The sequence below is a fragment of the Natator depressus genome, chromosome 9 (assembly GCF_965152275.1).
Source record: "Natator depressus isolate rNatDep1 chromosome 9, rNatDep2.hap1, whole genome shotgun sequence".
NCBI classification, from domain to species: domain Eukaryota; kingdom Metazoa; phylum Chordata; order Testudines; family Cheloniidae; genus Natator; species Natator depressus.
The window spans coordinates 37,666,618-37,691,404 of NC_134242.1; the positions used below are offsets into that span (position 1 = coordinate 37,666,618).

The window sequence follows — 24,787 nt, forward strand, 5'->3', positions numbered from 1 at the left end:
GGTAACAGAAGGCACTGTTAGTGCTTGGACTTCCATTAGTACTACTGTTTCTGAGCAGTGCACATAGAACACAGTCAATTAGAAATCCTGCGCCTTAATGAACCTTTCCTTCCTATGTTATTTCTTTAAACTATTCAGTGAGCCAGAAGATTGTTTTCACACTTAAATACAGACAATAACCATACAAGTGTAATTTAAAAGGAAAAAAATAGGACAGTTGTGCGTTTGTGCAAACTGGCCAATTCCCACACCTGCCTATTTGGGCAGGGAACCTCATTACCTAGGGGTAAGATGCAGTGGCAACTTCGTTAGGAAATCCAAATGGCTGCTGTCCAGGTGCTGTTGTAGCTGCATTTGTCCAGTAGTTTGTATTTGATCTAATGTGTTCCTGTTTCCTTTTTACAGGGAAAATAGATTCTGCTTCCTTGGCCTGACAGCCTTTCCTATTGATCATATTGACCATGGGAGAACAAAAGACCAGACATGAAGCCTTCCAGATTCCACAAGCCCTGCTTCACCAGCACTGATTCTGGGGAACACAGACACTCGATAAGTGGAATCAGTCCCTGAAGAGTGGGGACTTTTAATTTCCCTTTTTGCTTTGAAACAAAACAAAAAGACTATAAGGTTCAATATCTGTTCTCCAGTTGTCATTTGAGGAATGTACTGTATCAAAGCCCTTCAGACTTCTGGGATTCCCCCGCCCCCCCGCTTCTTCCCTCTTATGGTTTTATTTATATATTTTGATTCCCCTCCGCACCGTACCCTCTGCATGTCACTGCTGCATCTTGTTTGAGTGCAAGTGACAGAGCACTACAGGTATTACCATGGACGCCAAGTCAGATGCCGTGACACAGAACCCAGTTCACGCGAGCTGCCTATATACATTGCTGAAGTGACATTTCACACAAAATGTGCCATTCCAGTGATATAAATATATATGTATTTTTTTCTTCGAATGGGTAACGGACTTCTTATCTCTTCCAAATGTACGTGTGTGTTTGCGTGCGTCTGCGTCACTGCATGTGTAGAATTGCCTGGGAATGTGCTGAAAGTATCTCTGGGAGCTCTGGGTTCCGTCCCTTGCTAGTTGAAGAGTTACACGAGAAAGCAGGCCAGTAGATGATGTCTGCAACAGTAGCAAGAAAACACACACACAAAAACGTTTAAATTTCTGTATCTGTAAATGTATTTTGTAGCTGCCACACTAACCTTAACGACTGGTTCTGCAGCCTAGAACAGGGGCACTTTCACTTCAGTTGTGGAGTGATGAATAATGAGATCCATAACGGTGATAAAGCTTTCCATCAATATCACTTATTCTTATCAAGACCTGTTCATGATCAAAAACACCAGTTTCTTGATGAAAAGTTGACGGGCGACAATGCCTGTATCCGTCCACTGATAACCCTGAACTGAACTCTTACGTAGCCTTTTTTATCTGCAAAAAGAAGATTTTAAAGACTTGTTGAATGCAAACAAATATATGCAATTCTTATCCATTCACAGAAGCACATTGCTCAGTGTGCCAGCTGTGAGAACCATGTGTCCTGTAGCTGACAGTCAAATACTTTATTTTTTCCCAGCAACAGTTAAGGAAATTAAATTGCAAGAGATGTTTAAGATTACAGCTGTTAACAAAAGGGTTGCAAAAGTTTGTCATGTTCCTAGTCTCCTTAGCCAAAGGATAGGTGAATTAATGTACAAGGTAATTTCTGTGGCCCAAAGACCAGTGCTAACAACCTACCGGTACTACCTAGAAAAGTTTACTGAGTGTGGAGCGTTCACTGTTTATTTTCTGTAAACTATACTTGGAGTATAGATGTATGCTAGAGTCTGGGGAAGGTGCTGCCGTTCCACATTTTGAATTCAGCAACAGATATGCTCAGGAGAAGCAATCAGTCAAACATACATTGGAAAAACCAAGACAAAATATGGATGTTGCCACGTTAAAAGAGCATGCCACATTGAATGGAGCCATAAAGAAATGTCTCAAAGTTACTTCTATTTCCTCCTCCTCTCCTGGCTTCTTTATATGCTTTATTAAAATAATGTTACGTGCTCTCATGAACCACAAATTAAAGATCAATATAGCTGAGATGGGGGAAAAGCTAAGGAAGTTGTGCTGAAGGCAGAAACCATACAACACTGTCAAGGAGTCAGGGAGCGGAAGTGTGCATTCCAAACCCAGCACCTTCAAATTGCAGTTAAATGTTCTAAGCAGAGCTTGAGTTAAAAAGTAAACAAGTTACTACAGACTTTGCTTCCATCTTTTCCCTCTTACAGAAGACGTCATCGACAGGTCTCTCTAGCATGGCAAGCCGTTGTTAGAAATTGTTCTGGTCACCACACCACCGGTTGATGTTCGTCCAGGTTTCTTGCTGTACTAACTTTGTGATTGGATCTGTGTATTTAAAAATGTATTTAAAAAAAAAAAAAGGGCTGGTACTTCACCAGTAAACAGGACTTAAAAAGCAGTATTTTTCTTTTATGTGACATTTTCATAACCAGAAAAAAAATCCTGAATACTAATCAAAGAAATAAAGAGAGAGTGCATTTATTTTTTTGTATCACTGTAAGTATGTTGGAATATGCAAGGACTGTGGTTAAAAGTAGAATGTATGAGGCATATTATAATTTAGTTCATACCGAGAAAAAGATTCTAACAGCATTTTTTGGTTCATGAATTTGAACAAACTCTGGGTTAGACATAGATTTTCTATTTTAATTTGTAATCCCCCCCACCCCCCATGAATTTTAGGTACACATAACTTATGTCATTTATTTATGGTCTTTTATACCTAGTTTGTAAAATTGTAAAATAGCAAACAATGCAAAAGTTTGCATTTGAAAACAATAAAGTAGTTACTGTACAAACCTCAAATGTGGCTAATGCGAATTATTGCTACTGTTTATGTTTGATCATTTGCTGACAATGCGCTTGGCGTAGCACAAAACTACCCGGCCCCCAAACTGGTTATTTCGCTGCAGTATTTGTGACACGTGCACTCTCATCATATTAATGCCGTAATATCCAGACGTTTACTAAAGTACACCATTCCTCCCCCCCTCCCCCGCCTTACACAGATACCAGTGTATTCCAGGTGATGTTTAGGTGGGGGGAGGTGTAACAGTCATTACAGTTTTTATTTTGGGGTCTTATCAAAGTTTATTAAGACTTCAGTTTCCACTGCACAATGAGAACAGCCCCTTTTTCGACTGTTCCCTTGACTGCTCCTTGCTATATTGCCATGCTGCCTTTTATCGTCTCATGAGGTGAAATTGCGAGCTTGATTGAAGTCAAATGGGAGTTTTTCAATTTACTTCAGTTGGGCCAGGATTTCACACACAATGTGGGAACACTGACCATGCAACTCTCAATCTTTCAGTCCATCAGCAGGTGATAGACACTGCTGCTCTGCCATTGTGTTACATTTGCAGGATAAGGAGTGAATCCAATGGTATGTTCTTGGAGACACATGGCAGAAGAGAGAAAGAGGAGACAGAGAGCTAGGGGCTCTGGAATAGGGGAGAGAACAGAGGCACAGGGAGAGTGGTGAGACAACAGAAAGTAGAAAGAGTGAAGAAAAGGACAGGAAAACAGGTAAAAAAGAGGGAACAGGAACGGTGGATACAGAATGTATTGGCGAAGCAAAGTGGTAGTGATGGAAATGAGAATGTCTCTAACCATGGGAGGGAGGGGGGAGGTTCTGCAAAAACCTCCCAATAGAAACTGTGGAGGGCAAACAATCTGTTTTAAGAGAGAGCTGGAGAAAGCTATGAGTGCAATTGTCTGAGGGGGTTGCTTGTGATGGCAGGGAGCAGTGATCAAAAGCCCTGGGGCTCACTTCTGGTTTATGTTTTATGTTCCTAAAAGCTCATGCTTCAGGGTTTCAGCTAACTACCTGCAAGGGTCGGGAAGGGAAGTCCCCCTCTTCCCCATGCATTATTAAGGTTTTTCTTAATCTCCTTCCTCTAAAGCACTAGGGATGGCCACAAGTACAGATAGGACACTGGACGGGAAGAGTTCAGGGCTCTGAGGTGACACCTAGCATTCTTTCTCTCAGGTGCTTGGCTGGCTGGTAATGGCTCACATGCTCAGGTTCTAACTGATCACCCTATGTGGGGTCAGGAAGGAATTTTCCCAGTTGCTCAGATTGGCAGTGATCAATTTCGGGCGGGGTGGGGGGGTTGCCTTCTTCTGCAGCATGTAGGCGCAGGTCACTTGCCAGGATTACCTGGGTATGGCTCCCCTACCAATCGCCTGGCTTCTCATACGCAGAGGGTACTTCTGGCAAACTGTGCATTGGGTAGTTGAGAGATGTGGAGAAACATACTAGGAACTTCTGTGAGATGACCAAACTCCTTTATCACCTGTTGTGTGTGCAGATTTTTGACTAGTCAAAGACTAGTGCCACTAAATCAGCTACGAGCCCCAATCACTAACAAAGGAAACACTGAAGTAGCTCGAAGTATAATTCACAGAGTTTTAACTATTTAAGAAGAAGTAAGGCACGTGTAATAATGAAGGCTTCTGCTACAGAAGGTCTCTAACCCATGTAAATTGTATAAGGAGAATCTTGTAGGGCTACAATGCATTCATTCAGGTGTGCTAAGACTACTGTTGCGGTCTTCTGGAAATAGATTTGAGAGGTATTGTCTCATTTTTCATTATTTAAGAATGAGAATAAACTGAAAAAGGCCATGTGTTTAACTCTTTGGAATTCTATTAACTATATGAGAATAAAGTCTCCCACGTTCAGCAAATGCAACCAAACATTGCTGAAGGGTACAGCTGTGTAGTCCAAGTATCATGTTTGGAATACACAGACTTTCTGGAACCACACGTTACAATCGCATCAGTGTTCACTTAATCATCCTGGATAGGGAAGTTAAATACTATATGCAATTCATACGCACCACAAAAAGGGAGGCGGCCCTTCTGAAAATTTACTCTTCAAGATTTATTTAGCTTCTGACTCGTGACTGAAACTCTGTTGGAGTGGAATTGCACCATGGATGAATTAGTCCCTATATGTTATGCTTTATATGCAGTAATCTGTTGAAGTTTGTATCATTTGTACTTGGGAAGAAATATCAAGCAACGGGATGCTCCTACCATTTATACATAGAGAGCATGCATGCTGGCCGGAAGATGACAATTCCCTATTGGGAAAACTTTAGAGGTTTTGTATTTGTATTTATTCTACTTTGGAATGAAAACAAAAAGCTTTTGAAGGTTTTTGTGAACCCAGAATTGTGTCAAAACATCAATTTTTTTCCATCTACCGGGTTAGGCTTTCACTCTCTCCAGACAGTTCACCCTGCATCTAAGAAACCATGCCACCAAAACCCACATGTTCTCACAAAATGTTTCCATTTCTTTTTTTTTGACCAAAAAAACCCCCCAAATTTTCTGACCCTCTCTCTCTTTAGCCTAAAAATATTGTAGTAGAAGGACAATAAGAGAGATGAAGGGGCATGAGCTGCTAATATACCTAAAGCATGTTTTTGCATCCCTTACTTGCAAAGAATGCAGTTTGGTTCATGACGACTGTTTAGAGTAGTGGAGTGTGAGAAAAAGCATGACTTATTTTCAGATGCTGGGACCATTCTAGTCATGTCAAAATCCATTTTGCTTTTTTATTTTTTACAATTACAAAAAATGCTCATGATACTCTTAAATCAACAATATGATTAAAACTATATGCATTTGAGACCTTGACCTTAGTTATTTTACCCTTTCCCTTTTAAGGAAGTACCCTTGGGCCATTGACTGATTCTCTACTGAATAGGTAATAGACCTCTGACGTATCTTATTTCTGGCAGTGGCCCTGAACATAATTCTTTGTTTACAGCAGCCTCACAGAAAGTTTTATGAATATGTACAAGTTTGCCTAAAAAATAAAATTAAAATCTAAAGCATTCCATTCCAATCAACTTACTAAAGCATATATTTTACATGCACAGATGGAGAAAGTAGCCACAGGACTACTCACTAACTTGTTTTAATATATATAAATAAAGTATTCTATACATAACAGATAAGGGCCAATTATATCCCAGTAATCTGCTGTGGTTTACTAGCTTGAAACCAGACCAACAAAGTAATGAGATCCATGTTTTTCATAGTGTTTAGTTACTTATATAGGATTCTGTTTAATAAAATGCACCATAAAATGCTTTAAACTGCACCAGACACTTCAAAGCCAAAGTTCTGCCTTCAACTTGTGAAGATTGTTTTCTGTCAAAAGTTGACTGACCAAACAAAAACAACATTGGGAATCTGATCCTCACCTCACTTCCACCAGCCTAACTCAACTCAATTGAAGTCAATGGCCAGTCAGGCACTGTCAATGGAGAATCAATGGACGTTAGGCTGCTAGGTCCGTTTGAAATACCCCTCAGCCCTTATCTGCATTTCTAGGTACGTAAAGACATTTAAAAATCTGATCCCCAGGGAACAGATTAGTGATGAAGCTATTCATTGGAATAGCAAATGATTGTTCTTCAGTGATGGAGAAGCACTGAGGTATTAAAAAATTAAGTGGCAATTACAAGGCTATACATCTAGTTCAGGCTTTTCATGTCATAAACTACTCAAGATTTTGCCCATTAGATTGTTGCATCTTTGAAGCTACTTGATGAGCTAATTGCTTTATCATGTGCCAAAGGATTCTGCTGCATTATGCACACTATGTTACAAGGACACCTCACCACCTGAAAGTTTGTTCCACTACCATTTTCATTTTTCAGGATGTCTTGAAGTCAACTGGGCTGCAAGGATTTAGTGAATAGTAGAATTTAGACGAATATATTTTTTACTCTTTGAGCAGGTTGAAAACTTTTCAACAAAATGTTTTTGTCAAAAAATGCTGACAACAGTTTTAATGGGGCAGTTTTTGAGGTCCAAGATTGACTTTCAGGACAGAAATTGTTTGTTTAGAAAATTTTACTTAACTGATATTTCACTTAAAAAAAAAGCCCATTTGAAACCAACTTGTCAAAAAAGTTCATTTTGACATTTTCAAAACAAACTATTTTGATATTTCCAAAAATCTTTTCAATTTTTTGGTTTTGTTTTTTGGCTGAATTGATTTACTGAATTTGACCTACATTCACAAATAGTTTGGGTGCCCAAAATGTATTTTCCAGAAAATGTACTTAAAAAAAAAATCACCCAGTTCAACTTCTCCCTGTGTAAAATCACACTGGGAATTCACGGAAAAAGTTATTTCCTTCCTGCCTAGAATGTTGTGTTGAGTTGCAATGAACAACAAGTATTAAACAACTACCCTCTTTTCACCTACACTTCAGTGATGCACCAGGTTAAAAGGTGACTATTAAAATTGATTCATTTTATTGGTTTGTTTGTTTTTTAATTAAAAAAGGCTTTTTTTAAAAAAAAAAACAACAACATCAAATAAATGCACACATCCAACAAGTGAAACTGACACTACAAGAATATACCAGTAAAATAAATGAAAAATTGTACTTAGTTCAAACTGACTTAAATGTAGCTACACTGATTTACATCAGCTGAAGATCTTGCCCATTAACTATAAAACATAGAACCTTATCATAGATTTTCATTATTTTCGCTGTTGAAACTTTTAAAAGTAGCGGAAGGGGAAGTCACACAAGTAGAGACTGTATTATTTCTCAAAAACCTAATACCCTCATGGTTCAGATTTGTTTTCAGGTTCATATTGTGACTGCAGATGGATTTTTTTTGGCTAACTGGGCTAGGACTGTGGTACTTGATCCTTGGAGACTTGAGTGTCATTTCTGCACATGCTTTTAGAATGTTCTGCTGTGGTTCTTAAGGAGACAGGGCACCTATGTTTCATTCGTCAACTTTTGATCTCCAGTATACTGGAGATGGGAGGGGGGGAAGTCATACTCTTTCTATTAACTGAGTTTCAGGCATGGGCACAACACCAGGTGTACATGAACAAGAAGTGCTCCCAATTATCCAACAATCCAAACATGCAGCAGACTGTTCAGTTATGCCTGAAGAGGCAAAGTGAATGGCAGAGGTAGAATACAGAGTCTTTTGTTGAGCCACAGATCATCCACAGAGGAGTAAGCAACCTAATAAGCCAACTATTATTTTTCAGAAGTATCAGTGGCAATTTTTAAAATGATTTATCCATGATGACACTGTTTCACTCCTCATGCATGGTGTGCTCTTGTTATAGCTTTCCTTCTGCACTGGTTTCATGTTGGTAGGTGAGACTATTTGGTAGCAATTACTAGATACCTTAAGTCAGCATCTCTACCTGCACCTGGGTATATCACTTTATCCTCAAACAGCCATGATCTGCTGCAATATTGATTTCAAGCATTTCTTCTTCTTTTTTAATGTAGTTGTTGCTTTGTTTTTCATTTGCTTTTGCTCTTCAAGTTGGAACCCATAATTCTTGCTGGGTTTTACGAGTCCCCTTGAAGGGCTTCCCCGGGTCCTAAGTTTTAGAGTTGATTAGTTTTGGAGCCCACTTATCATCCTGAGCTGTTGGAAAATCTCAGTAACTTTTTTTAAAATTGGTTTGGAAAGTGGGTGGAGTTGAAGTAACAAAAAAAATCAATTGCAAACTGCTAAATCCAATCAGCACTGCTTGACTGAATACCTTTAGCTTAATTAGTTGATTGACTTTGGGAAGTTTATGGAGGAGCTATTTTTGTATTAAGGAAGCCCACACTGCTGTTTTAATTTTGGAAATCACTTGTAAGTGACATAGTAAACCGGTGTTTGAATTACACTGTAAATATTGTATTGAATTAGAGTTTGAGCTGGTATAGAGGTGGTGAGCTCCTCAATTATACCAGTTTGAAAACAGGTGTTTTCTATTTTTGTTCAATGTGAGCTGAGTGATAGAACTACTTCTGTGGATCCTTTGAGAAGGATTTTTAGGATACTGCCTCAATAAGGGTAATTGTTTCCTTGTGTATTGCTTGGTAGCATCCATCCAATAGAGCTCTAACAGAGAGTCAGGCTACTTCTCTCTCCAGTAAGGTACTTTTGTATGGTTTAAAATAGGTGGTTGGTGGGTTGTTGGACTCCTGAGCTTTCTAGACTTGTAGGTCCAAGCTGGTGCTTGTAAATAGGGCTTTCTCAAAGGCAATGAGTAAGGAAAACAAATCTAAAACTAAGCCAAAGGGTCAGCTTCTGATCTCATTGACACCCATGTAAGTCTAGAGTAAGTCAGTTAACTGGTGTTACTCTTGATTTGCACTGGTGCAAATGAGATCAGTCTTAACCCAGAAGACTGACAATGCTAAGACGGTACCATTTTCACAATTTGCATAGTCTGAGACTTATCTTTACTTTTATGATGAAAGTAAATTTCCATTACTTTTGTTTCTAACTTGGATTAGTATTCTCCCATTTTAGACAAATTACTCACAGCTGAGAATGAATGTGAATTCCATGTTGAAGATCCAATGAGTACAATATGCATCAGCCTGACCAAAGAGAATCCCCCATGTGCCCCATTGATTTCCGGTTACATTCCAGATCCAATTCAAAGCCTACGTCCTCATTTTCAGAGTTGTTTGTGTGCTGGAACCCACTCTTCTTATTCTGCATCCCACCATGCATGATGAAAGACACCTGAATGAAACTATCTGGGGACTAGTGTAGAGCATTTTCAACAGAGGGCCCATGACTGTGGATTTCCTTGCCAGCAGAGACCACCTATAGGGTATGACATAAACCCTTCTTTTTGCCCAAGGTTTTCTCAGTGGTGATGGCAAGAGATCAGAAGAATGATCTAAAAACACTTTCGTGAAATAGCCATTTACTCCCACTAAGTAATGTAAGTAACAGCAACCTGAACTTTTGGGGGGTATGGGTGGAGCTGAAATATCCATTGTTGTGGACAACTTATGTGGTACCATGAAAGGAAGAGGGACAGAAAGCACTGCAGAACCCATGCATCAGTCTTTTGCAGAATCAGAATTGTGACTGTAGAATTTTTATTAATAATGAGCACAAGAAGGGAAGAGCCCAGCTTGAATCTCAGAGTCTGGACTGATAGTTAGAAAGGTGGGGAGGGAATTGTTTTACTTGAAAATTGAACACATTTGATCTGTACTCCCTGAGAAACAATAAACACACAGGTTTCAGAGTAGCAGCCATGTTAGTCTGTATTCGCAAAAAGAACAGGAGTACTTGTGGCACCTTAGAGACTAACAAATTTATTTGAGCATAAGCTTTCGTGAGCTACAGCTCACTTCATCGGCCCACAATCCAATTTTTACCGAGTATATCTATATAAATACTTACGTGAAATATGCCCAGTGGTTTGTTCCGAGGTACAAGAAACCTCTGGGTTTCTTGGTGTGGATATGGTATGTTTGTCTCCATTTTTCTTCACCTTCCTGTTTCTGGTTGTCAGCAATCCTCTTTCCACTTTCTATTCCCCAAGAAGAGTTGTCGATTTATTCTCTGTTGCAGTCACAACTGAGGGAAGTACTCCTCAGAGATGTATCAGATATGTGGGTGAGCCACAGAGCTATATTTTGCCTCATTCACCTATTATGGTCTGTGACAGCTGAATTACCAGCTCTGAGGGGTTTGCTCATTTGACTGCTCTTTGGTCCCTCCTATGGCTGTCCAAAGAAACCTAATGACAAGGCTTTCTCCAGGGTGGTCATGAAGGACACTAGTGGATGGGGGGGTAGGTGAGGGACACATGGTACTACCCTTTCTTTTTGTGTTGGTGGGTGCTGCTGCTGCTGTGTTGTGGGACTCCAACACGTGCGGTGAGAGGGCAGGGACACAATTAGGGATTTCTTTGTTCCCATCCATTTTACAAGCACGGACTGGGTAGGAGCTGTAGACCTGCCACTGCTCGTGAAGGCACTGGTCTCAGTCACCCGAGGGAGATGGAAAAAGTAGGGGGTATTGAGGGAGCAGCTAGAAAAGCGAGAGAGAAAAGGCAGAAGTATGAGAATTTGGTGCTGTGTACTGGCCCGTGTAATTCACTGAGTACAATGTCAGGAAATATGGCTGCTCTGCTGCATGTTGTATTTTAGGCACACACACAGTGGCTGCTTTGCTTCAGGCTGGAGCAATGGGATTTAGAAAGAATGGATTCAGTGTTGAGAGATGTTTAAAATTTCAAGGGCCATAATCTGCCCTCGGTTACCATGAAATAAATCCGTTGCCTTCAATGGAGTTACATTGCAGTTACACCATTGTACTGGGGAGTAGAATTTGGCTCTAGCCTTCTGTCAGTGAAAACCACACAGCAAAATCTCATTAGAGTCTAACTTAAAAAAGGGGCAGGCACATGCGTCTAAGGGGTTGTGTCTAGATTTATGCAAATATAACCCCCTTTGCAACCTTCAGGTTAGCCCCAAGGTTAGAGCCAAGGTAATCCTACTGCAAGCCAGCAATTTTCCTTGGGGCATTACAATTTTCAGGTGTGCTTGCTGGAAAAAAATCCTCTAACCCTGCTCTACATTATAAGATTTCCAGCTTCCAGCTTCATAGAAGGTAAAATTGACCCTTGTGCAATGGGGCCAGAAGAAGGCCTATAGCCTGTGTCATATGAGAGGTCAAACTAGATGATCACAATGATCCCATCTGGCTTCATAAGCTATGAATCTCTTGAGTCCCACCTAAGGCCTCAAAAATAGACTTACAGTGGTGCATAAGTCTTTCACTGGCTATCTACATGGGTTGGATTTCTCACCCAGAGATAGCAACTTTGGCCTCAGTCTGCAATGTTGCAGTTTAGGGGTTGTTCTGGTTGTTTTAATTTTTCCTTTCCCTTCCCTTTTTTAAAACGGTGTTGCATGAAACCGGGTTTTCTGCCAGTCTCACACGCAGCAACATATCAAACCAGGACTCCTAAGAAGCCTCAAAATACATCACCTCTTCCTAAAGCATAATTATACTTCCTGTCTCTAATTTTGCCATCTGAGTGAAGATAATAGGGCTTTCCCTCACCCACACTTTGCTTGGTAAAATTACTCCTTCTGTACCACATCTCAGACTATCCCTTACCTAATTGTACCCGGTATAAACTAAGGAGATGGAGGATGGCAGTAAGTGGTACAACTCCCCTGATTTCACTGTGTTGTGTCTGCTTCTACCAGTGATGAATGTGGCCCATTTTCTTCGGAGCCCTGTGAGTTTCTCTTCGCAAAGTGCACTCGCAATATACAAAAGCACTAATGATCAAAATGTGTTTAGCCCCTGCCTGTGTGGAAAAGCCCAAGGAACATCCCCTGTTCAGTCACCCCCTTGCAGGTGCAAGCCATAGCCACCCCAAACAGGTCAGGAAGCTGGGAGGAGAAGGTGGGGCCTACCATCCCCACTGCATTAGAAACACTTGCAAAATGCTGCTGTTTTTTAAATATAAATAACTAGGTGTGTTTTAATTTAAAGTGAGGAAATATTACTGGGTTGCAGTTTTCCAGTTTACAAAAAGATGATATGGGCTCCGTTACCTCTCTTTTCCTAAAGTTCTTTGTTACTGAACATCAAGCCAACTGGAACAATCTCTGGCTCTCCACAATGGAGGAAAGAAATCCTAATAGGAACCCATTTGTATTCATGAAATACACAAGGCCACTGCGGGGACTTTTGTGTTGACGCATATTATGCTGATCATAGTGCCCAAGACAGTGTAGAGTCATTTGTCTGCTAGTGAGGGCCTTGCTTGGGCCGTCAATGAAATAGATAGAACATTATTTTAGATTTTGCAAGGAATTCATATCACTTAACTTTTTTTTTTTTTTTTGCTAAAGATCCCCCACATTTAACTGACAGCAATATACCTATGGTTAATTAGCCCACACAGTAAGCTTCATCATCAGTACAAATGGTGGCTTCCTTTGCCTACAGCTGGGGTTGGAACTACTGCAGCCAACAGTTGCTGGAACTGAGGCAAATTCCTGATGTACACAAGGCTCCATTTACTCAGCTCAGTGCTTGACTGATAAAGGACTGTTTTATTGTTTTTTTTTCACTGCTTCTTCCCTATGCTCAACCCTTAGCTAAGAGCAATGTGGCTTTTAGCAGTTTCATGCATTTCGCTCCAGAGATCCCAGGTTCAATCCTGCTGACGACTGGGATCTGTCGGTGTTACATTGGCAGGGGGCGCCTGAAGGAGAGAGGGCCATTGTACACACCCAGCCATGAAGAGGTGCTCCAGCTGTGAGTCCACTTTGTCACATACCTGTTCCAGTGCTATGGGGATGGGTAGATAGATTGGGATGTTAAGTATCCACAACCAATGCCTTCCCCATCTTATATTGCTCATGTCAGAGTTAAAAAAAGCTAATGCTATCAACATTTTTGATAAGGATATGAAACCTTCAGGGTTTAAACTAATCTCAGACTATTACGGTTTAGCATGAAACCATCATGGGACTCAGACAATTCCACAGCAGCCTACTGTGGAGTTTCTTGCATGTTCCTCTGAAGCATCTGGTGCTTGCCTGTGTCACAGATAGGATACTGGACTAGATGTTAGGCTATGGGTCTGAGCCTTAAGCACCCATCAGCAAATTCTGAGTATCAGTGCAAGTACAAATTGCTTGTCTCTGGAAGGATATCTGTGTCCATGCTTTAATTTCCCATTATTTCCTGATGCAATTACTACATCATCTTCAGGATGTAGTACTGCAAGCATATCCTTGGTGCATGCTGATTACAGAGAAGTTACAGCAGGGATGAATTTGGCCCACTATCTGGCACCTAGAAAAAGTCTGCATGCAAGCGTGTTGAGAGATATGTGTATCTTCTGAGACCTGGGTAAAGCTTCACTGCTGTAGGGCATTCAAGACAGTGCACGCCGCCTGGGCTGCTTCTGAGCACATGGCGTCTTATCAAATTATGAGCGGAGATTGTGGGATATTGAACCTCACTTTCTGGGCGAAAGATCAATATTTTAACTAGTCCACCTTTTCCCTAATTTATTCAAGTTTCTTTGTGCTGATGCCCAAATTCATGTTAAAGTGAATAATTAAACTTTTTCTGCTTCTATTAAAAAGGGGATTCCATGGATTTATGGACTTACATTTTGAATCATAGCTATAGGGTATTTTATCTCATAATCTATAGTAGTCTCATTACATACAGCGGAGTTAGGTATGGAAATGTACAGCTGAGAAACTGGAGGTCCTATTCATGAATGATTTGTGTCCACCATCAGGTTCAATTTCATGCATATTTTATGGAAAGATTGTGCAATATGTCTGTTCCGTATATTACCGTATGTAAATCTTAGTTTAGTTAATAAGAATTGGATGTAGCTTGTATTTGGGTAAAATCTGGTATATTCACTAACCTGGGAGGTAATGTGTCCGATCCTTTGGGATTGGTAGAACTTTTTTATATGATGAAATAAGATTTCCATTAATCTTCATCATATCTGTTGGGTAACTAGGTGGAGGCCTGAGGCTGGGTTACGTTAAAGGAAATGTGTTTTGGACTTCTGAGTAACCAGTAAGGTATAACAGAAGCTGTTTAGTGCTGGATTGGTAAATGCAGGTATTGGAATATCCACCAGCTTTGGGGATTGTCTGCCCCATTCTTTGCAGTTCACTCTAATTGAGTGACTTCAGCTGGCTTCCCCTGGGACTCTGGTCACACAGGGTAAAGCTCACAATCAGATATTTGCCTTGGGTACAGCTGGACTGGTGGGGGCTATAGTTGCAGTTGTGCAAAATTCACTGGCTTCATTTTGCTGGGGTTTCTGCAAACGTTTCCTTCGCTTTCAGCCCAAGTGGGTTTGCGTTGTGCTTCTAGATCTGAGTTCAAGTGAAACTCAGCTGAAATAGCTGAGTTGCTTGTATATTTTCAAATAATATTCATTGCAAATGTAGCCCCTTTTCCTGTTTATGTATCATTTGGAAACCAACTCAGATTACTACAAAGGTATTCCTTATTAGCAACCATTTGCTGAATAGGCTGGATGAACGATTTTCAGTCTGTTCACAAACAGTTCACTTTAATGATTTGCGATTTGCTCTTGATTGTGTGTGACTGCTCAGCTGAATCACAGGTGTTTTTCTGCCGCCTGACTGGATGACTGAAACTTTCTCAACAAGAGATTATGGTAAAAACAAATCTAGTTCTTACTCCGAATCATTTTTCTTCCCCAAAATGGCTGCCTCGTGCTAGCCTGGTGGTGCAAAGCAACTTTAAAGCCAGTTTAAGAAGCCAGCTGGAGATTTCCTTGGAATGGGGTGGCACAGAGCTAGAGCAGCCAGTTCTATACCATTTTATTATAGCCTCTGACATAGGGAACATGTGGGGCAGGGCACTGCAAGTGGATATAAGTCAGAGCAGCCATGAGGTATTATAAAACTACCTTTGCTCTCCCCTTCCTCTACGCTTTTAGCTCTGGGCTGTACAAAGTTTGGCTGGACCTAAAGATCAGTGCCTGCAAACAGAGCTAACCAAAGTTTTAGTAGCAACAGGAAGATTAAGGAAGCTGGGAAACAGATGAGAGATGTAATGCAAAATGATTATTAAACACCAAAATATGGGAAATAGTAAGTTCCAAAGTTTTTGATAAGAGGAGTTTTTACTTAACGTTCTAGTCATAACAAAAGACTGAAGTCAAATTAATAGTGTGCAATCCTTATCCTAGCTGCTCAATGAAAAACACACCACATATTATCTATATTAACTGTGTATCATTTAAAAAATACATAAGAATGGAAAATCTGCTGCTGGTTAGAGAGTCCACCATGTGAACAATTTATATAATACAGTCTCTAGATTTGAACAAAGATGAAGTGCGGATATTTGTAATATATTACATGCTTCCTCCCATCCACATCTGATTTTGCATCCGCAATCCGTAGTATTGTTTCTTTTGATTTGTATAAAAAAACCCACCATAATCCTTCCTTATAGAAGATGAGATTATGTTTTTTAAAAATGGACATAAATCAAACATATGTTCCTCACAAAAATACAAATGTTTGGATTTTGCGTCATTATTTTTCAGTGACCAAATAGGTTTAAGGCTTCAGTCAGATCTACAGTTAACTCAAGGCTATACCTGGGAGTGCAGGAATGGTAGGGCATGGTGGGAGTGAGAAGGGAAGATTGGGGAAAGGCAAAAATATATATAGAATCCTTAGTGAGGGGAAACCAATCTTGGATATTGCTCTTAATGGGCCAGAACTTCAGCTGGTGTAAATCGACATAGCTCTGGTGGACTCAATAGAGCTATGCTGATTTACAACAGGTGAAATCCTGGCCCCACTGAAGTCAATGGGAGTTTTGTCTTTGTATACAATGAGGGCAGGATTTTACCCTGAGCCTGTAGTTCTTTTGACACAAATAGGAGAACCCAGTCAATAAGTGATCCTTTATTTTAAAAGAACACAGCACAGCTATTGCCACTTTAGACTGGCTTCAGGTTTCTTTGTGAACTGAAAACGTGGAACAGCTTGACTGGAAAAACTCACAGAACTTTTAAGTAAACCCAAACTAACTTCCAGCATTTTATTGTCTTCCACTGAATTAATGCAAAAAGTTTAGGTTTGCATGTTTTCAAATCAAAACCAGGTGAAATGATGAGGTTTTGGTTGTTTCACCATGAGGGTTTGAGTTAAGGTCAAATCTCTGAGGAAAGAAAATGAAATAATATTGGCAAGATCCTCGCAGTTATTCCCTATCTTTTGCTGGGTGCATCGTGGAACTGTATTATTGCATCAGGAGGCATTGTGGAGAGCCATAAAAGTGGAGGAATCTCAAGAGAGCACTGTGTGCACTTCACTTTGCAGCCAGCTATTTCCATTAGGTCTTGGAGCAGACGGGAGAAAGTAGGAGGGGCCACGACCTCCCCTATTTTGAGGTGGATTGTACCCCACAAGTTGCTAGCAGAGAGAAATTTCTGTCCTGGGGATAGCACAAGGGCTGCAACCAGTGGCTTCTTGTGGGGAAGGAACTACCGGAGAGAGATAGATGTCGTGTACCATTTCCCTTCCTCCTGTCCACCCTCTTCCCCGCCCTGCCCCCTGTGCTTGTGCACAAAGATTAGCCACATTCTGGCTCTATGTACATATGTGTTATCACAACTTAGGGTTACTTTGTTGTGATCTCCTATAAAATAGAGATCCTGGGGATTGTAAACATAGCTAATCTTAGATATTTTAATAGAAGGCAATTGACAGAAACACAGTTTAAGCTGCTAAGATGCTTGTGAAGAGTGGAGTCCATTCAATGCCCAATTGCCATAGACTAATAAGAACTAGCAAATAGTTGGAGACAAGAAGCTGTGATGGAGGGCCGCTGGGCATGTTTATATTTCTCATGGTTCTCCTTCTTATCTGGTTCCAAGAAATGGCTCACCAAATGCTGCAAGGATTGTTGCTGCTATCAGTGCCAGTGAACAGCTGAAGAAGAGCTCTGTGTAAGCTGGAAACCTTGTCTCTCTCACCAACAGAAGTTGGTCCAATTAAAGCTATTAGCTCACCCACCTTGTCTCTCTAATATCTTAGGACTAACACGGATACAACAACACAGCATCCAGTAAATAACTGAAGTCTACTTAATTCTGACCAGCTCAAGAGAGTTCAGGAATTCCATCCCATTATACCACAGCTTCCTCCTCACTTCACATACACAGCTGTTTCATAAATCCATACCGTTCTCTCTCTTATCTGAACTGCAATGCAGTTATTAAACAAATTGTAAGTTTATTTCATATCCTTTTTAATACTTTGAAAACAGCACAATATAAAGCTTAATAAAAGCGGACTGCTCCAAAACTGCTCTTAGAACTGAAAATATGACTACATCAAAAGTCTTTACAAGGGCAGGATTTTAATGGCTGAATAATACGCTGGAACGGAGCAGTAATTTCTTCTCGAATGTTGGGATGAATTATTTATGCTTTGACAACATTATGTGTCTCTAAAGCAGCTTTTAGTTATTCGCCTATTCGAGGCTACAGCTGATCCTGCTGCCCGCTCTTGTAATTACATTAACCTCCTGACACTACATGACAAGCTTTTCCTGTGAACTGCGATCAATAGCGCATAACTGCTACCTATTTAATAGGGCCACTGTTACACTTCAGTTCAGATATAATTAGCTCTTCCCCTCCCCCTCTTCCTTCTGAATGGAGCATGGAAAAAAAATCACTCTATTTATTAAAAAAAAAAACAAAATAAATGTGGTTCAGGAAAAGACAAAACACATTCAGATCACAGAACAAGTGAGTAATATGTTCCCTAGTTTTCTGTTCAAAACGCACAGCCCTGCCATTAGTCCACATCTGCATTTAAATGGAACTGGATACCATGGCATATGTGGGCTTATAGGAATCAATTACAGGAGCACTGGCACAGGTGGGCAAGGCTGTGAACTGATACAGCTGGAGTACACACATATAATGGACTAAGCTAGGTTCATTTCCCCTCTGTTTTAACAGAATTATAATACAGGCACATCGTTTGTATCATAGCCTTGGAGTTACCTGTTTGAGGGACAGCTATATTCAGTTCAAACAAGTAATGGTTTAGACATTGAGTGCTAATAATTGAGTTTACACTTTCAGCTGAATACCTATCTAGTATATCCACCATTTTTTTTTATTTGTTGGCCAGTATACAGTGTTATGTGAATATCTTTAACACCATGGTAAAATCTTAGCTCTGATCTAATGGAAATTACCTTTCGTGTGGCATATGAAACAACCCTCAGCTCCTAACTGTCCAGGAGGATTTCCTATCCATCTGCTCATTCAGTACACCCAAATGGTATTCAACCATTTCATAGATTCTAAGGCCAGAAGGGACCACTGTGATCAACTAGTCCAACGTCCTCTATAACACAGTCCATAGAACTTCCCCAAAACAATTCCTAGAGCAGATCTTTTAGAAAAACAGCCAATCTTGATTAAAATATGGTTAGTGATGGAGAATCCATCAAGACCCTTGATACATTGTTCCAGTGGTTAATTATTCTCACTGTTAAAACTTTACACCTCATTTCCAGCCTGAATTTATCTAGCTTAATCTTCCAGCCATTGGATCATGTTATACCTTTCTCTGCTAAATTTAAGAGTCCATTATTAAACATTTGTTCCCCATGTAGATACTTATAGACTGTATTTGTCATCCCTTAGCCACCTTCGTATAAGCTAACTAGGTTGAGCTCTCTGATCTATCACTATAAGGCATGTCTTCTAATTCTTTCATCATTTTTATGGCTCTTCTCTGAATCCTCTCCAACTTATCAACATACTTCTTCAATTGTGGGCCCTGCAATTCAGTACTGTACTAGACGCAGTATTCCAGCAGCAATTGCACCAATGCCAAATACAGAGGTAAAATAACCTCTCTGCTCCTACTTGAAATTCCTCTCTTTATGTATCCCAGGATTGGATTAGCTCTTTTGGCCACAGCATCAAACTGGGAGCTCATATTTAGCTGATTATCCACCACAACTCCCAAGTCTTTCTTAGAGTCATTGCTTCCCAAGATAGAGTCCCCCATCCTGTAATTATGGCCTATATTCTTTGTTCCTAGTTGTATACATTTACATTTAGCAGTATTAAAATGTATGTTGCTTGCTTGCATCCAGTTTACCAAGCAATCTAGATTTGCTCTGAATCAGTGACTTGTCTTTTTCATTATTTACCACTGCACCAATTTTTTGTGTCATCTGCAAACTTTGTCAGTGATTATTTTGTGTTTTCTTTAGGTCATTGATTAAAATGTTCAGTAGTGTAGTTTACATTCCTTTCTTTATAAGGTCTCCTCTATGAACTTTCATGTACTACTTTACCGAATGGCTCTTTGAAAGCCTTATGCTGCTGCTCGTTTTGATAGGAAAGGCTGAGGGCTAGTAACGGATTTTAGTAACATTGCAGAAGGCTTACTGGTCGGGGACGGAAGAGGAACATATAATAATGAGTCTGATAGGGAAGGATCACAAACCCCTCGCTACTTATCCCATTTCTTACAGATAGTGATCACAATTTGGAATTTAGCCCCATGGCTTTATTGGCCTTCCTCATGAGGGACTGTTATTATTTATATCCCATACAGCACCGAGCACGCAGGTATTTATCCACTTGCCATCAAAGTCCATGTGATTCTTTCTATTATCAACAATGGATGGTGGATCAGGCCAGCAGTTTACGCTAATAATGATTGGTGCTATTACAAGCATTATTAACAATAACGGTAGTGGAAAGATCATCCCAATTGTTTATTTAAATCCCTTCTCTCCAAACAGGTGTTTTTTAATCTGGGCCAGGGCTAATCCATGCTCTTTCTCCCATTGAACTCAATGGGAAACTTCTGATGACTTCAAGGGCAGATCAGGCTCTTTGTGAACATACCATTAATTGATCTAGGCCTTCCAATGCAGTACAAAGACAAAATTGTTTTGTGAAGAAGAAATATCCATTTCATTAAAGTTAATAGTTAATAGTGTCTGTTTGCTTAGTACTCTGCATTTTAATTGTTTCCCTGAAAGATGGTATAGGCATTTCCAAGTTGTAGCATGAGTATGACTCATAGACATGAAACCATTTTAGTTCCTTTCTGTGCTGAAACTGCATTTTAACTGTGGAGAATGACAGCCAAGTTGTAATGAGCACACCTGACACAGATTTTCTGTAAGTGTAAAAGGGACTTGATTCTGAAACTAATGTATTCCTGTGAAAAGACTGTATAGCTGTTGCTTGGTAAAATATTTTCTTGAACCTTTCAAGACTACAGGAATACTATAGATTCATCCTACTATCAGAAATAAGCCAGAATGGAGTAAGACAGAAGAGAACATAATAATAAACATGGAAAAAGTATCTGAGGCTAAACCTCCACCATTCTTTACCTCTCTATGCTATTGACCCCCAAAATGATGGGACAAGTAGACAACGGTTAATTTAATTCTAAATTACAAGAATATTGTTTTGGCCACTGAGGGAGACTTGATGGCCCAAAGATAGAGAAAAAGAAATAAAATATAATGCATAGGTTCCAAAGGAGCTGATAAATGTCTTCTATTTCTCCTGAAAGATATGAGAGAGAAGAATAGAGGAGCTGCATTAGCAGGTAATAATGTATAATGAGCTATGAGGATGTGGGAAGCTTATGATTCATTGCTACCTATTATAAGAACCAGTTTGCCAGTTCTTGAATTCATGGCAAGCCTGCTTTCCTGTAACCAGAACACTGGGCTGTGGCAGCCACGAGCAGCATAACTGCAAGGTGTTATACTGACTGTTAACAAAGCTTACTTCTTGGGGAAATCTTTCCTTAAGATCTCAGTTTAGTCAGTGAAAGGTCTTCTGTGTGTGTTTTTTTTAAAGGGCCACTCAAAGCGATATTCAAGGATGCCTCAATTAAAATAATCATTTAGGAGCTTGCTAGCTTGCCATTGCTGAAATGAATGAAAGGGAATGGTTTTTGTTTTATCATTGTTATTTTATTTAGTAAGTGTATTATGGTAGTGCCAAAAGAGCCCAACCAATTTTGGGGCTCCCTTGTGTTGGGCACTGTTTAAACTTCTAGTAAGACACAGCCCTTGCCCCAGAGACCTCACAGTCTAAATAGACAAAGGAAGGATCTTGATCCCCATTTTACAAACCAGGAACTGCGGCACAGACAGGCTAAGTGATTTATTCTCGGTCACAGAGCAAACCTGTGGCAAAGTCAGAAATTGAATCCAGATCTTCTGGGTAATAATTGAGTGCCCTAACCACAAGGCCATCTTTCCTGCCTTATTTTTGATGTTTAAACTGGGCTGAAAATCTCTCCTAAATGTGGATTTGTTTAACACCCTTGCAACATTAATAATAGTCATCTGGCCAGATTTTCACTAACAATCATATCGTTCTATATTTATTTAATATGAGATAAAATTTCCCTTTCCTGTCAGCAAATATTTTATTTTAAAGATACTGAGCTGACTACACAGTACTTACACCTTACATTAGTGATACGGAATCTGAAGTTAAACAGCAGTCTGCTATATTTATAACTGACAGCAAAACCTGATTGCAGTTCATAATTAAAAATAAAAATCAACAGCTTGTCAGCATTAAAGTGAAGGAAATCTACATTGGGAAATGCATAATGTAGCCTTAGAATTTGTACACCTACTTTTTCTCTTACATTGCCACAAGACTGTTCCATGTGCTAGCAGCTAAGTTTCTGAGCATGGGGCTCCTTAGTTGTGCCTAGTGTTGAACAAATGCAAGTCCCAAAGGAGACCTTAGAATCTCCTCACTTTTCTAGTCATCTTATTGCTGCTGTAACTTCCTCTCCTTCCAGACTATTATGGATGTGGTGCTTCTTCTCCTGCCAGACCACCTCTAAAGTCAGTGCCAGTTCTGTCTTGTAATGGGGTATACTGGCCCCTTAGGGCTGCAAAGGGAAAATGTGAGTTGCGTATAGTGTGGAGGAATTAGGTAGTGTCCCTTTAAGTAGCATGGGATCTTTCACTGGGAAGTGCTTACAGACAGCCCCCCAACCTGAAGCAAATACTCACCAGCAACTACATACCACAAAACAAAAACACCAACCCAGGAACCAAACCCTGCAACAAACCCTGGTGCTAACTCTGTCCACATATCTATTCAAGGGACACCATCATAGGACCTAACCACATCAGCCACACCATCAGGGGCTCATTCACCTGCACATCTACCAATGTGATCTATGCCATCATGTGCCAACAGTGCCCCTCTGCCATGTACATTGGCCAAACCGGACAGTTTTTACACAAAAGAATAAATGGACACAAATCTGACATCAGGAATCATAACATTCAAAAACCAGTCGGAGAACACTTCAATCTCCCTCGTCACTCAATAACAGACCTAAAAGTGGCAATTCTTCAAAAAGAAAACTTCAAAAACAGACTCCAACATGAAACTGCAGAACTGGAATTAATTTGCAAACTGGACACCATCAAATTAGGCCTGAATAGACTGGGAGTAGTTGGGTCATTACAAAACCTAAACCTAATTGCCCCAATACTAATTTCCCCCTACTGTTACTCACACCTTCTTGTCAACTGTCTGAAATGGGCCACTCTCATTACTACTTCAAAAGTTATTTTTCCTCCCTTGGTATCCTGCTGTTAATTAATTTGTCTCTTTAGACTGACCTCACACTTGGAAAGGCTACTCACATCTTTTCATGTATTTATACCTGCTCCTGTATTTTCCACTCCAGGCATCTGATGAAGTGGGTTCTAGCCCACGAAAGCTTATGCCCAAATAAATTTGTTAGTCTCTAAGGTGCCACAAGGACTCATTGTTTTTGGGAAATGAGGGAGTGTTAATGGAAATTAACCCTGGGGTCTCCTGAGTAGCAGTGCAGAGCGCTCTTACTAGATCAGCAAACCAGGCAAAAACGATGGGCCAGATCCTCAGCTGGTATTAATGGGCATAACTGTACTGAAGTCAATTTTATACCGGCTGACAATCTGGCTCAGCCTTTTTTGAAAAAGAGATGGGTGCATTATATGACTCAGTCTGCTGGCATAAGGCACTCAAACGGCATTTTCTGAGAATGTCTGGCTAGCCTCTCAGCTCTTTTGAGAACTTTACTGAGGTAAAGTTTAAAACCATCAACCACTGTTTGTCCTGTTCTGTACAACTGCTCATATGCCTGTAAATCATTTAGGAATGATCACTCAAGAGTGGCATGAAAGTAATATCCTAGATACCACTGAGATGATATTGTGTTAGTATTCTGTTACAGCATGTACCCATACTGGACAGATCGATGCATGGGCCGTAGCAATGCTCATTTTAAGCAAGGGAGAAGAACAATGGTAACACGTGTGTGCTACTGTATACAAACAGACCCAGGGTACAGTTAGTCAAATTCTATTGAAAAAAAAAAGACTACCAAACAATTTCTTTCCTAATTTATTTTCCTGCTCTGTTATCTCAAATCCACTTTGCTGTCAGAGAGGGGTACTTTCAGAAGAATGATATATGTAGATTGCTAAATACCACAGGGCAGTTGTCAATAAACCATAAACTTATTGGCTTGGGGAGCTAGCCAAGTAATGAGGATTGCAATAAACATGTATTGAACTTGTATGTCTTCAATCATGAGACAGACTCATCTCCATGAGAAATGGCTTGGAAATCTGGGCCCCGATTCTGGGCATTCTGTAGGACCTTTGTGTCACTCCTCTGGTGCAAAGTGGCCCTAAATCTAGCAGATCTCCCCTCCAGGGGATCACCACTGCTGTCATGCATCAGTGCCACCTTCTCCCCTGCAACCAGGGTAGGAGGTGTGGTCAAGGGAGAGGAGTATGACTCGGAAGGTAGTTGTTACAATGGCCTTTCGGACTGCTGGCAGCTTGTGCAGGTTAGCACAGCCATTGCAGAATAAACCCCAGGATTTGGGTTGTGCAAAGAGCACCACTGCACCCCTCTGCCTAGTGGCACTGAGTATTCCTTGCCCACAGATGAGAACCTGTCCCTTGGTTTAGACAAGCCTCATGTTTGGCTGCTTATCTGATTTTATCTGGGTTTTTTTTTTGCCCTCCTTCTCCTCTGCCAATCCAATCTGATTATTTTCACCCCATATCTCATCCTTTCCTCTCTCTCTCAACGCTCCTCACTTGATCACTGATCCCAGTCTCTCAATACATAGCCCTTAATGTTGCAGGTCACTTATAGAATAGAGCAAGTAACTTGCCCAGAACAAGTTCTCTTTTTCTGTTTTCACAGACCTGGGAGCAGACCAGGATCTGTCTCCTGTTTCATTCATTCATTTATTTGAAATTATTTGTTTAAATGTTTCATGAATTTTTTAGACCCTTTAT

The 24,787-nt window shown here is 40.3% G+C and overlaps 1 protein-coding gene across 1 annotated transcript in view; it reads left to right on the forward strand.

Moving 5' to 3' along the window:
* The window catches only part of EPHA4 (EPH receptor A4), a 129,559-nt gene extending 126,708 nt beyond the window's left edge, over positions 1–2,851 (forward strand). Inside the window, exon 18 of the mRNA XM_074963948.1 lies at positions 406–2,851. The gene's annotated coding sequence lies outside the window, so the exon portion shown is untranslated. The remainder of the gene's footprint in view (positions 1–405) is intronic.
* Positions 2,852–24,787: the final 21,936 nt, after the last annotated feature.